The sequence below is a fragment of the Mesoplodon densirostris genome, chromosome 15 (genome assembly GCF_025265405.1).
Source record: "Mesoplodon densirostris isolate mMesDen1 chromosome 15, mMesDen1 primary haplotype, whole genome shotgun sequence".
NCBI lineage: Eukaryota > Metazoa > Chordata > Mammalia > Artiodactyla > Ziphiidae > Mesoplodon > Mesoplodon densirostris.
The window spans coordinates 52,365,733-52,380,146 of NC_082675.1; the positions used below are offsets into that span (position 1 = coordinate 52,365,733).

General features: G+C 35.1%; 1 protein-coding gene across 2 annotated transcripts in view; it reads left to right on the forward strand.

The window, feature by feature from the left end:
* KIAA1328 (KIAA1328 ortholog) overlaps positions 1–14,414 on the forward strand; it is a 383,661-nt gene that overhangs the window by 224,375 nt on the left and 144,872 nt on the right. The window lies entirely within an intron of this gene.

Below are 14,414 nucleotides of genomic sequence, written 5' to 3' on the forward strand. Positions count from 1 at the left end.
TGAGCTTCTTTAACAAATTTGAAAATTTTTAGGCTTTTATCCCTTCAAGTATTTTTTCTGTTTCCCTCCCCATTGTTTTCTTCTGGCACTCTAGTATGTGTGAGTATGTACACATGTATGTATACACATATGCATGTATATATATAGAAACACAAATATTCATACATAAAAACATTAGATTGTTTCATATTTTACAAATGTTACCAATATTCTATTTCTTTCTCCCCTCCCCTCCCCTTTCTCTTTCACTGACTCACTGTCTTTTTTTTCTCTCTGCTTCATTTTGGATAATTTGTCATTCTGTATCTTCATGATCACTGATCGTTTCTTCTGCAGGTATCTAATGTACTGTTCATCTCATAAAGTGAAATTTTCATTTAACACGTTATATTTCTCTTTCCCAGAAATTCCATGTTTAAAAAAATATTTCTTACATTTCTCTCCTTATCATGTTTTCCATGATATCTTTGAACATATTTGTAGTAGCTCATTTTAGGTCTTTTTTAAATAATTTCATCATTTCTGTTATTCTTCAACCTCTATTGATTGATTTTCTTCTGGTTATGGGTCACATTTTTGTTTCTTCATTTGTCTAGTAATTGAATGTCATACATTATGAATTTTCTGTTGTTCAGTGCTGAATTTGGTTGTGTTCCTCTACAAAGTGTTGAGGTTTGTTCTGGACAGCAGTAAGTTTGCTTTAAGATTAGTTTGATCAATTCAAGGCCTTTATTTAAGCTATTTTAGAGTAATTCTAGTTCAGCCTTTACTCCAGGGTTAATTTTGCCACACACCTAAGGTGTGGCCCTTTTGTGATCTGTCTTGAATGCTGTTGTATTCATTGAGAGCTCTCCACTCTGACTGGTATGAGTTCCCCATCTCTTGAGTTTTGTGAATTGTTCTTTTTGCAGCTTCCCCTTAATTGTTCTTTCCCTGGAGTTCCTCATGAGTTTTCATCCTGCACATGCACAGATTGGGATTCAGCCAGAGACTCAAGCAGACAGACCCTTATGCTCCCTTCCCTTAGGTACTTAGTCCCTCAAATACTAGCCATTTCTGCTTCCCCCAGCTCTAATCTCTGATTCCTCAACTCAGTGAGATTGCTGGGTTCCATTTGTGTTCCTCCTTCTCTGTGCTGCAATTTAGAAGTTCCCTTCAGGCAGAAAACATAGGCTATTGTGGAATTCACTGAATTTTATTCTTTTCTCTCAGACAACACAATCTCTGCTACCTGTTTCCTCCTCTTGAGATAGGTTTTTCTTAGTTTTTTCTTCTTTTCTTGCGATCAATTTTTCTTGTTTAAGTTTGGACATTAATTTCTGATGTACTCAGGACTGGAAGCAAATATCTGTCACTTTCATTTTTAGTGAATATTTTTGCTAGGTAATAGAATTATTTTAACTTTAAAAGTCATTTGGGGGCTTCCCTGGTGGCGCAGTGGTTGACAGTCCGCCTGCCGATGCAGGAGACATGGGTTCGTGCCCCGGTCCAGGAAGATCTCACATGCCGTGGAGAGGCTGGGCCCATGAGCCATGGCTGCTGAGCCTGTGCATCCGGAGCCTGTGCTCCACAACAGGAGAGGCCACAACAGTGAGAGGCCCGTGTACCGCACACACACAAAAAAAAGTCATTTGCAAGTTTTATTATTGTCTCCTTAAAGTTTGTAAAGTGCCTGCTTTTCTGTTGGCTTTTGAGAATTTTTTATTTGTCCTTGATTTTTACCAATTTTACTATGATGTACTCTGTTGTGGATTTTGGCTTCCTCTATATTTATCCTCCTTTGGATTCACGCTACTTCTTAAATTTGTGGCTTGATAACAGTTTTGAAAACTTCTCTGCATTATCTCTTCAAATATTACTTCTTCCTCATTCTGTCTTTTTCCCTTCTAGTATTATAATTACATTTATTTTAGGCTCTTTTCATCATGTTTCACACATTCTTTTATATCTTTCCATCCTTTTATGTCCATCTCTTCATGTTAGTCTAGATATTATCTTTGGACTTTTATTCCAGTTTACTAATTGTCTCCTCAGATATATCTAATCTGCTGATAAGTTTTTAATTGTATTTTCAGTCCTAAAATTTTCATTTGATTTTTTCTAGTTTCCAGTTCTCTGTAATATCTTCATCATATCATTTAATTTCTTAATCACATAAATCACAATTATTTTAAAGTCCATGTTTGATAATGTCAATATGTAAACCTCTTGTGGTTCTATTCCTATTGACTTTTTTTTCTCTTGTAAGTCTGTTATTTTTGTATGCTTCATTATTTTTTATTGAATGTTAGACATTGTCTGTGGAAAAATTAGAGGTAATGTGAGTTTCTGTTTGATGTTATCTTTCTCCAGAGAGAATTTGCTGCTGCTTCTTGCAGGCAGTTAGCATAGTTCAAATAACCTTAACCCAGTCTTAGACTGAGTGGATTTGAAGTCCAATTATAGTATGGGCTTTTTTTATTACATTCTTATTACTAGCTTTTTAGGGGTCTCAATTGAGAGTCTGGGGTTTTTGACAGGACCTCTTTCTTGGAAGCCTCTAAAATCTAAATTTTGTTTCCACCCCTGTGACACTGCTTAAAGCTCTTCTCAGCTTCTTAGCCAGCACTTCCTTCTGTCTTGAATAGAAGAGTGGCAACTAATGTAAAGCTAACTTTTCTTGTTTACCTTTTTTTGGGGGGGAGGGGTTATCTTGCTGAGCACTTGTCTTTTTTTTTTTTCTTTCCTTCTTGTTTACCTTTGATCTGGGATCTTGGCCCCTTCATGTCCTCACTACCTTGGTAACACTTCAGTGCCTTCAAACAGATTTTTTAATATATAATATATTTTGTTCTCATAGTTATTCATGAAGGGAGGTTTAAAACAAACTAATCTACAATGTATTCTGTCCAACCCTTTTGAGAATTTGGAGGTACTGGATTCTGATTGAATTCTATTGGGTACTTAATCAACAAATTGTAGAAAGGTTGTTGGTAACTTCCTCCTGCTATAGTTCCTTTTTGTGCCTTGGCTAGGCACCTACTCTCTACCTAGTCCCCTTACTCTCTATAAAGATCACTCAATATAATATGTAGATCTAAACACTTTAATTTTAATTATACTAATTCGTTTAGTTAATGTTTTGGTGTATGATAGGTCTTCCTTTCCTTTTTTGTCTTTTACTATCTCTCATTTATATTGCATGTCTCGATTCCTTTAAGTACTGAGTAGATTATCTTGCCTTTTGTTATTTCATTTGCTTCCAACTGCCGACCACAGATGGATTATTGGCCATCTTCTGTGTTAGGTAGGCATAAACAATTTAAAGTGAAACTTCTTTTAACATGGCAGTTACACCATTTGTACTCTGCCACCTCTCTGACATTTTGGCTTCCTTCATTCTGCCTCACCCTGTCCACCATGCCCTGGACTACTTAGAGTTCACCATACACATTTATTTTCATAATCTCTGGTTTCCTACTCATATTCTCCCCACTGCCTGAAATGTCCTACCCTACATACACTATACACCTTCATATATACCTTTATCATTAATAAACTCCAATCTGTCTTCCATAATTTAGTCTAAATGTCCCCTCTATTATGAAAATGCCCCAACTTCCGCTCCCCCCACTAAAGGCAAAGGTAGCATCACTAATGGTCCTCAACTCTTTGCAATAACACTCTTATCACATAAAATGTTTTCTCCCTTAGCCAAAATTTGAGAGCCATGAATGTTGGGATTCTCATCAAACTTTGTATTCCCGGCAGCTAGGACAGTGTCTCACGGACACTTCCAGATGCCTGTCCTCCTCACTTACCCCAAGGTGGCAGCCTATACCTTTGGGTAAAATTATAGATCAGGAGGAGGATAATAATACCAAATGTGTTTATCCATAGTATTTTGCTTATATATATACTCTTCCCTTCTATTGTTAAACAAATATGCAAGATTTGACTTTTAGCTGCAAAAGTTTTGCTTATTTATGTATTATTGTTTATTATATATATTGCTTAATAATGTATTAAGTATTTTTTTAAATAGTTCTAGGACTGTACTTATTTGGGGGTATCTTTTACAAATTGAAGGACACCCTTAACTGAAAAAGGATTGGGGGAAAACACAATTAACTTTACATTTTTGAAAGCCCTGCTTGTAAAATTTTCATAAATCTTGCTTCTGAACTTAATGTTGTCTCTCTCAAAATATGTCAGCCTTGTTTATGATATGAAAGTCAATTATGTCGTGACTGATATTTTTTTAATAACTCAAAGTAGGAATCCTGAGGCAGTTAGTTGCCTTTTATTCAGGTGTGTCTTACAACCAGTCTGTTTGCCTATCCCTAATCTAGGTTGATATAGCACACATTTTGTGGTCTTTCAATATAGTTTCTTGTTTTAAAACCATTTCATCGAACATTTTAGAAAGTAATATAATGATGTGCTTTAAGTTTAGATTCTCATCTCAAAAGCAAAAAGTGCTCTTGTAATTTACTGTTTCATAGATCCAAACCAAATAAGGCATTGAGATCCCTGTGTTTATTGACCCTGTGTAATGACAGATATAGTTGGAATTTTTCCTGCATTTATAGAATTTTTATTAACTTTTAAAGACTTATTGGAAAAAAGTACTTATAGAAGAAGTAAGTGGCTCCTGCAAAAAGTACAATATATTTTATAATAAGTAAAACTAAGTTATCAAATTCCTTAGGATACAAATTAGGTCATTTAGTTGTTGCTGCTTCTGCTTCCTGCTTACTGGTTCATTCCACATTTATTACTTTAAGTATCTTTTATTTATAAAGACCAGTGTCATTGAAATATGAAATTGAGAGTAACATTGCCCCTCTCCTCAAGTTCCATAAAATGTGTACTGGAGAGGGGCCAAACTATGCAAAAAAAAATTATTGAGCACCTATTATCTCTTATTGAGATACAGCAATGAATGAAAGTGGTGGTATCTTTTGAGGTCACTGCCCTCAGAGATTTCACAATTTCCACAAGGAGAAATGTACATTCTTACACATCACAAAGAAAGTTAAAGATGTGAAAACAGCTAACTGTGATAGAGCAGGATGAAATAAATACGACAATAAAGGGCTGAACGGAGTTGTCCTGGGGTGCCTCCTGGGGAAGGCACAGCTTATCTGAGCTTGGGAAGTGAGGGAACTACAGTGGGAGGCAGTGGTACTAAGCCAGCCTTAAAACAAGAGTCGAATTTCAAAGCATAGAAAAAGGAGTTAGGGCATTTGAGTACTAGGAAATTGCATCACTCATTTTATCTTTTATTAGTTTCTAAATGAAATCTTTTTTCTTGGTTTTTTACAGTAAATTAAAATAGCTAGTAAAAAATGTTCTAAATTTTTAAAAGTCGGGATTTGGTACTATATAATTAAAGGACTAAGAATTCTAAAAAATCTTGAGCTCCCAAGAAGAGCTTGACCTTTAAGGGTGACCACCTCTTTGGTTTGGTAGTTTTTTGTTCATTCAGAAATGCTTCTCATTAGGTTTCTTCAACATTTCCGGTCTGCAGCCATTTATATGAGGATAAAATGAATATAGAAGACACTAATCTTTAGTAAAAGGACTGTGATTCACTTTGGGAAACCTTGATATAACAAAGAGCCTGGTTTTACCTTCCTCCTATTTCCTGCAAGTAGGCTATAGGTTATATTTCTTGGTATTTCATAAATGCTCTTTTTCAAGAGAGTTTATTTTTATTTTCTAGTCTCAAAAATATAACACAAATACTTTTTCCCCTGAACCAACAACATAAATGCATTCTGATTTCCCCTTCAGGGACAGTTGGTCAAATTCAAATAGTGTTAACTTTATGTTTTCTAGAAGGTGTATTAAGAATTCTTTGTTACAGCTTTCCTTCATTTGACACAAACTAATCTTGTTTGTTTCCTTTAAGAAGAAAAACTGCATTGAAACATCTTGCCTACATGCAGTTTTTGTTTCCATCCTTGAGCCTGGCTGTTACTACTGGGATATATGAGAGGACAGTGAGCCCCAGGATACTCTGTCCAAACGTAACTCCAAGGGAGTGGCAGGGGAAAACTGGTGTTAGCTCTTTTGGATCATTTTCTTATGCTGCATCCCTAACTGAATCCAAGTACCCTTGGCTTTATTATTCAATATGTCTTGTTTTCATTTTGTACCTGTGAAGATTGTCCTCACCACTTCTAATTTGTCTTTGTCTCATCTTCTCTATAAGAATTATTTTAGCTTCTTTCTGATCTTCATTAAATAATTAAAGCTAGCCTTGGGTATCTGTTTCTTCTTGTAGATTTAGAAAACCATGTATAAAGCTCCTTTTTTTTCTTCTGGCAATTATGATCATATACGTGGAAGTGATTTGAATCAGTACCACTGTTATGTATTTCTATGGTGAATGATCGTGCCATCCCATCAAAATATTTAAATCCCATCAAATATTTAGGACTCTCCTCACAACTGTATTTTTGTCTTACTCAATCTTCATTTGTGTCTCTCTCAGATTTAGTGACCAGATAGATAAATTATGATGCTGATTTAAATTCTTGAGCATGTGAGTCATATAAGGCAGTAATGTTAAAACACAGAATTTGCTAGGGGAAATAGAACCAAGGGGCATTCAGTAATTTTTTGGTATGCCTGTTAGTTGATAGGTGAACATTTACTGATTGGTATAATTTCTCATCTATCCTTTTCTTTTCTCTCATTTCCTTGGGGTACAACAACCCAATCCCTGGGTTTTTCAGCACTTAAGGATAGCATAAACTATAGAGCTTATCAAACCCAACCATTTTACTAACATCTAAATTGCCCAAGAGATGTAAAATGACTTGTCAAAAATAATAGAATTCCTAAGTAGCTGTACTGGAATTCTAATCAAGGTATTTTGACCTTAAGTATAGTGTCAATTATTCTGTGTTCTGTATTCACTTTTATAACAAATCAACACATTCCAGCTTTCAGGAAATGTAGTAATGATTAAAGAATATGAGATTTATCCTTTTCTGAGTCTGGTAATTATTGTTAAAAATTTTGGCAGGCCTATAGTGTATGTATCTTAAGAGTTGGTACTGCATTTGGTATCTGTTGCTAATATTCTGTCTTTTGTACAATCTTGTGTGCCTATACTTTTTAAATCTCATAATTATTGACTTCAGTGCCTTTTAGATTCAATAATCCTAGGTTGTGCCACAGTCCCTATGGGAAATAGAAAAAGTTATTAGAGCCTTGCAAATGTGTTTGACTGCTGCATTCTGTTACTTACATTGATGGCCTACAGCTTTAGCGATTGTGCAGTGGAGAAGCTTAAACCTCGAGGGCCCATTAGATTTAACTTGTTTGCTGCGTTGATATCTATATGTTAAATGACAAGAGAGTTCAGGTTATTGAATAATTTAAAATTCAGCTCTAATTGGTGTCATATGACCTGGAAAAGGCCATGGATGATGCCAGGAGCATGCTGTGAATTTCTTATAAATAATTCATAAATTAGATGATTCATTTGCCTGGATGTCTTGCTAAATGCCAAAGTTTGTAAGTTATAACTGATGATATAACACCTGTAAGTATTTAGTTCATAACACTAGAAGGTAATCTACCTTGATGATCTAGCAAAATCTGCCAGTATAGGAGAGTTAATTGCACTGGGGAGAATGAACATTTATTTGGGATGAGACTTTGGCAAACCATACAGTGCAGCTGTTGCATTACGTAGCTTCTGTCAGCTTGACAACTTGTTCATGTAAGCTTGACTAAAAATGCAGCTTGTCATTCTCTGCCTTATTTTATATTAACTCCAAATGTTCTGGGTAATACAATGACCTGCCCCACACACAGTAGTTTAGGTTTAGAAATAATTATCTAGCTCTTGAATTTCTGACTTCATCATAAAATAAAGAGGATAGGGGGAAATTCTGAAGTTACAAAATTGAGATTTTTATTCTTATAAGGCTATCCGTGGGAATATGAGGATTGTTAATAGGGTGCTTGCCAGGATCGTAAATTATTATTTACCATTAGAGAAATGAATACCAATAAGATCTGTTGGTACTATTGACTAATCCTGTAGTTAACAACTCATAAATGCATTGTAAGTAATCTCTTCCTAATTATGTAAATAACAACCTGTGGCAGGAAATAATTACTGCAGTTTAGTTTGGCTCTCTCCTTATGGCTCATAGCAGAGATTGGCCAGGCCTGCAAAAATGATTTGCAGAAATTTATAAAACATCACTGTTTACTTGTTGATGGTATTTTATGAAGCAATACTGCAGTTATTTTTTATTATGTGAGAACACCAGAAAGCCCTAGATTACCATAGGAATGTGTATGTTCATATATGTACCTACACATCTGTGTGTGCTTCCATGCATGCATACAAGATCATATCATAAATGTTTATAAAATAGACATCCTTTATTTTCTATGAAGTCTTTTAAAAATATCTGTCATATTTTAAAAGAGTATCTTAAAGATTCTGAAAACCTTCCAACTCAGAAATTTACTAACTTTCAGTATCAGAAAATTCTTCTTTGTGTCCAAGATAAGTCTCTCACACTTTTTTTTAAACCTTATACTTTTCTCATTGGTGTTTTTTTTATCTAGTCATTGGCCTGTGTCTACCCAAATTAAGAGATTATGCTTCTACTCTGTCATAAGACAAGTATTGCCTGCATTTTCTCCTCATCTTTCCTTTGTACAGTAAATCCCACAGCATACCCTGTCAAAGATTTTATAGCTTCATTTCTGCCACATCTAGAGTCTAAAGATGTAGCCAAGATTATGGTACCTTTTATATAAGACAAATCCTAATATGCTACCATTTTGACCTTAACTTTTTTATTTGTTGTTTTCCATAGATCATTTTCTATCTAAACTTTTTTTTTAATTTATACAATGTGTTTGTCCTGCCCAGGTATATTCTTCTACATGCTTTATGTTTATTTCTAATTAAGCACTCAGTCCAACTCATTTTCATCACACAGAAAACATGTAAATAGATAGCACATCCCAAGTCATATTGTTCAGTTTGCTTATTGAGTTTTGACCATATCTTAGTATATTCATAGACTCCTTTAAATGGAAGAGCACGCAACGTAATTATCAAGTTCACTTGGCAAACTGTGGAATGCTAAATCTAGCTAACTGTATCGTTTTGTACAACTCATGAGCTAAGAATGGTTTTAGCTTTTTAGATGGTTGGGAAAAAAAGAATATTTCATGAAATGGGAAAATTACATGAAATTTAAATTTCAGTGTGTCTACAAATAAGGTTTTCCTAGAATAGTTATTCATTTATGTATTATCTCTTGCTTTCACACTACAAAAGCATAACTGAGTAGTTATGACAAAGTCTGTATGGACTGCAAAGTTTAAAGTGTTTATTGTCAGACCCTTTACAGAATAAATTTGCTGACCCCTGCTATATAGCTATGAAAATATAGCCACATGCAGCACCATGTATGAACTTCACAAATATAACTTTGGGTGAAAGAAGTTAAACACAAAAGAATGTATATCATATGATTTCATTTATACTTTAAAAATAAGCAGGTAAAACTGAACTCTAGTATGGATACTTAAGCAGAGAAGTATTAAAGCAAAGAAGTGATTCCCATTAAACTCAAGGTAGTCATTCCCTTTGGCAAGAGAGGTAGAGAGTGGTGATTGCTCAGGGCCATCAGGGTCTTCTGAGTACAGAAGACAAGGGTCATTTTCTATATCTTGGATGGTAGTTACATTGGACATTGCCTTGCTCATAATTGTTTTGTGTACTTTTCTATGTTTAATGTATTTCATATTAAAGAATTATTTTAAAAAGATCTACAGCAGAAAGCAATGGAAGATTACAGATTTGGAGTGAGGCATAGTCCCATGTCTCACATATTGTATTGATGTGACCTTGGGAAAGTTGTATTGATTCCTTGAACTTCATTTTCTCATCTGTAAAATGCTAATTATAATAACTACCTTACAGAATTGTTGTTAAGAATAATAGGTTGAATATGTAAAACATTTAGCACAGTATATGGTAAACTCTGAGTTGAGAAAAGCCAAAGTGACAGGGTATTCTGGGAGCATGTTCTGCATTCAGTGGTCAATGAAGGTGACCATTTAGAGCCAAGTTATCTCAGCAGAAACAATTTGCATGAAATTGTCTTCCCTGACCTTCATTTTTCATTTCTCATCTTCACTCCTTTAAAAATTATTTTGAATTATTTAAATATATTAGTTTCAACAAGAACTTCATAAAAGAAGATATCCAAATGACCAATAAGCATATGTTCATTAATATCATTACATATCAGGGAAATGGAAAATAAAACCACAGTGTTATTTAACTATACAGGCACCAGATTGTCTAAAAATGAAACACACTAAGGAGTGCTGCTGTGAATGTGAAGCAACTGGGATTCTCTTAATTTGTGGATGGGGATGTGAAACGGAATAACCACTTTGGAAAGCTTATTGGCTGTTTCTAATAAAGGCAAATATGCCTACCCTGTGCCCAAGAGAAACAAATGTGTATGTCTTAAAAAATGGCTTGTATGAGAATATTCTTAGCAGCTTTATGTATAATAGCCCTAAATTGGAAACAACCTAATCCAATAAAAGGATAAACAAATTTTGCTTTATTCATACAATGAAGTACTATGCAGCAGTAAAAAAGAGTAAACTATTGATATACACAGCAACATAGAAGATACTCAAAAATTATGTTGAGCTTAAGAAACCAGTCACAAAAGGGTAGCATACTGTATGATTCCATTTATATGAAGTTCAACATAGGCAAAACTAATCTATGATCATAAGAATCAGAATAATGGTTACTCCTGGGAGTGTGAGGATGTGATATTGACTAGAAAGGACACAGAGGAACTTTCTGGGGTAATGGAATTGTTCTATAACTTGATCTGGGTGATGATTACATGGGTAAATGCAAGTATAAAAATTCATCAAGCTGTATACTTAAGGTATGTTCATTTTATTGTGTATAAGTTATGCTTCCATTTAAAAAAAAATCTAATGGTTTCTAAGTTAGTGTTATATATCTGAAAAATTTGTGTCAAACCCATATACCAGAGACAGCAGTTTGGGATTTGTTGTTAGTTTAAGCCTTAGTTAAGAGAAGTTATATTTGTAAATATCATATAGAAAGCATGGAGCAGCCCCAGAAAGAAAAATACATCTGTTTCATTTAGGCCCACTGTGACTTCCGTGTGTCCCAAAGGCAAACTAAGCCCCATCCAAAGCACTTTATATGAATTATCTCATCTAATCATCACAACAACCTTAAGAGGCAGTGCAAGATATTAGTGTTAAGACTGACATCCTTTATATGAAGGAGAAAGATGAAGAATCTCTCTATTATCTCAAGCAATTCAACTCTGGCCCAACTACAAACCTCACTGTAGCAAAATGAAGATAGATAACTGAACTCATTCTCCTTGAAGACAGTTCAGAGATAATGTGTTGTAACTGAACATGCCCCTTGGTGATCTCACCCCACCCCACTCCCCCGGCACACATACACCACAATGTTCTCCTTGAAAGAAGTTGGGTGAATATAAGGTTTGTGTTTCCTTTTTGTAAATTAGTACCCTTATAAATTAGCACCCTTGATAACTACTCATCTGTCTCACCACCACGTTCAGTTTTGATGTAGCTGATATTTTTAATCCCTGGTTTTCTGTTGAGGAACCTGAGGCTCAGGCAACTTGGATAATATGCTATATTAGTTTTTTATTGCTGTGTAACAAATTACTACAAACTTAGCAGCTTAAAACAACACACATTTACTATCTCACAGTGTCTGTGGGTCAAGAGTCTGGCACAGCTTAGTTGGGTCCTATGCTCATCTTAGAAGGCTGCAATCAAGATGCCAGCTGGGCTACATTCAGTGGGTTGTTGGCAGGATTTATTTCCTTGTGTATGTATGGTAGGTGCCTCATTTTCTTGCCACTGTTGTCTGGAAACTGCCTTCTGCTCCACAGGTCATTGCCACATGAGCCCCTCCATAAGCCATCCCACCCTATGTTTAATAGTTTGCCTCTGCTAATCCCAAACTCCCATTCCTTCCCCCCACCCCACTCCCCTTGGCAACCACAAGACTGTTCTCTATATATGGGTCTGGGGTTAGCAGATGCAAACTATTATGTATAGGATGGATAAACAGCAAGGTCCTACTGTATTAGCACAGGCAACTATATTCAATATCCTGTGACAAACCATAATGAATATGAAAAAGAATATATTGGTTTGGCCCAAAAGTTCGTTCGGTTTTAAGTAAAAGACACATTTTTTTCATTTTCACCAAGAACTTTATTGAACAATGTATTCACTGACTGAAGGAACTTTTTGGTCAACCCAATATATATGTGTAACTGAGTTGCTTTGCTGTACAGCAGAAATTAACACAACATGTAAATCAACTCTACTTCAATAAAATCTTTAAAAAAAAAAAAGCCCTCCCACAACACAGTAGCTTATTTCTTCAAGGCCAGCAGGAGAATCTCTGATCTTGGGAAGGGCACCAGACCCTCTGTTAAAGGGCTTACCTGACTAGGTCTGGCCTGCATGAGAAAATCTCCCTTTTTATTAATTCAAAGTCAGCTGGAGCCTCAGTTATATCTACAAAGTCCTTTTTGCCATATAAGGTAACATAACTACAGGATTGATCTGATCATATTCACAAGTTCTACCCTCACTTAAGGGAGGAGATAATACAGGGTGGGGACACCAAAAGGATGGGAATCTTGAGGACCATCTTAGAACTCGGTCTGCCAAGTTGCACAGTCACCCAGCAGGTAATTGGCAGAGCAGTATTCTCTTTGAGCAAAGCATGCATGGAAATCATTAAGTTGTAGTGCCTCTCAAAAACGTAAAAGCTAACTACAAAATATTTTAGAAATATTCCAAATACCTGACGTTTGTGAGTAATGTAACACTCGGCACCATTAAAGTAAGTGTAAGCTATGTAAATACCTAAAAATGCACATATGTAAATAATGTTAAGGAACAAAAATGAGAATATAAAATAATATATACATGCTATCTACTGTTATATTAATGATACATGGATTAGAAACTATATGATGATATAAAATAGTTGATTTAAGTTTCTGGACTTTAAAAAAATGTATTTCTCATTTTAAAAGTATAATCTATAAAAAGGGTTTATCATACAAAATAGCAGGTGATAAATGTTAAATATTTCTGTTGACAATAAGTGCTACAGAAGTTCAGTGTAGGGGAGATTAATGTGGACTAGAGTTTTCCTTTAGGTGTAAAATAAGGTTAATTTTTTTAATGAGGTAGTTTATCATAAATTTTGCCCTAGGACTAGTTCCTTTTATGTAGCGTGTCATCTGCTCAGCATATAAAATTGTGTGGCTTTGAAGAGGCCCAAGTCATCTCCGCAGATGTGGCTCATTCTCATTTAAATAGAACTCCTTTAACATTGCTTTAGAAACTCAAAATCTTAAAAGAGTCGTTGTAATGGCCCTCTTTTATCATAGGAGAGGACAAATTGTATTTCTATATATATGTTAGGTGACACCTTTTACCAATCAGTTCATTTTCAACTATTGCAAAGTAAATTGGTGGGATTTTTTTTCCCCCTCTGCTAGGGATCTCAATTATTCATTCATTCTAGAGTACATGTCTCTGGAATACATAACCATCTCAACTGTTTATGAATTAGTTCTTACTTTAAAAGAAGTTGGGGCAAACTGAATAATAGCCTCCCAAACATGTCCATGTCCTAATTCCTGGAACCTGTAAATGTCATTTTATATGGCACAAGCGACTTTGTATGACAAGAGGCTTTACAGATGTGATTAAGTTAAGGATCTTGAGATGAGGAAATTAGCCAGGATTACATGGGTAAGACCGATGTAATCAAAATGGTCCTTAAAATAGGGACAAAGGAGCAGTCCAGTGGCCCATGGTACAGACCAGTGGTTCTCAAAGTGTGGTTCCAGATTGGAACTTGTTAAAAATGCAGATTCTCTGACTCTGCTCTAGAGTTACTAAATTGGAAACTCTGGGGAGTAAGCCAAGCAATTCACATTGAACAAGCCCTCCAGGTGATTCTGATACATCCTAAAGTTTGAGAGTCATTGATATGAACTAAGTTTTGCTCTCGTTGATAAAACAGGCTTGAGGCTAAAATGCTGGGAAAGCTCACTCTACTGGTCTGTCAAAGGTAGTTTGCAACTCTTCCTTTCTGCCCGAGTTCTATCAGACTATAATCACTTGAACAGCTTAATTGAAAAATCACTTATGTTTACAGCTGAAATTAAATATGTTTTGTATTTAAATAACTGCTTTTGATTAGAATCATATTTTGTGGAAAGTGGCTGGTCTTATCTGTGTGCTGTAAAGATATTCATAAGAACTCATCAAATTTCTAGCAGTAACTAACATCCTGTTCA